Below are 853 nucleotides of genomic sequence, written 5' to 3' on the forward strand. Positions count from 1 at the left end.
ATAAGAACATGTTGGATGGTGGAAGCTTGAAACACCTGTTGTAACTTTGAGAGGTTTCAAGAACCTAAACTTTTAGGTCAGGCCCTTGAAGTTGAAGGGCTGATGTATTCAGAAGTGGTATGTGACCTGGTAATGATGGAATCCAAGGGTCTGAAATTGTTGAGACTTCCGTGCCATCCTTGATTGACTACAACATGTTTGAGTGTAGCATTAGTAACATCTGATGGGCTTGTTGCCACCATTTGTAAACTACGTTCACCTTTTTTTTATTTTTTGCAGCAGACAAGGATTTGTGAGGGAAGTACTTGGACTTTGTTTGCACACTCCAAAGCTCTTGTCTATCTGTTAACAATCTCCAGACTTGTTTATCAAACATTGCTTGATTCATAATACCATATGACCTAAAGCCTAGACCTCCTTGGTTTTTGAGCTGACATAATTTACTCCAAGGAATAGTGTGTTTGGAAGCTTTATAAGAATCACCCCACCAAAAGGTTCTGGCCATTTTGTCGAGTTTGGAGGTTGTTGACTTTGGGAAAGTCAATGTTGACATGGAGTAGGTAGGTATAGCTTGTAGGACCAATTTGACTAAAGTAGTTCTACCGACTTGTGATAATAGTTTGGAACTCTAAGAAGTTATTTTTTAGTACATTCTATCAATAACCTCTTTGTGGAAACAACAGAGGCGGGCGTTTGTTCCCACTTGAACGCAAGGTACTTGGTGCCTATTAATGACTTTTTGACTTGAAGAATATGAGAGAAAAACTTACGATGCTGGCGGGGAACATTCCTACTGAAATAGATGCTTGACTTGGAGTAGTTTATTTTTTGGCCAGACATGGATTCAAAAGTT

The sequence above is a fragment of the Nelumbo lutea genome, chromosome 5, assembly GCF_056320005.1.
Source record: "Nelumbo lutea isolate HS-2025 chromosome 5, American lotus-T2T, whole genome shotgun sequence".
NCBI classification, from domain to species: domain Eukaryota; kingdom Viridiplantae; phylum Streptophyta; class Magnoliopsida; order Proteales; family Nelumbonaceae; genus Nelumbo; species Nelumbo lutea.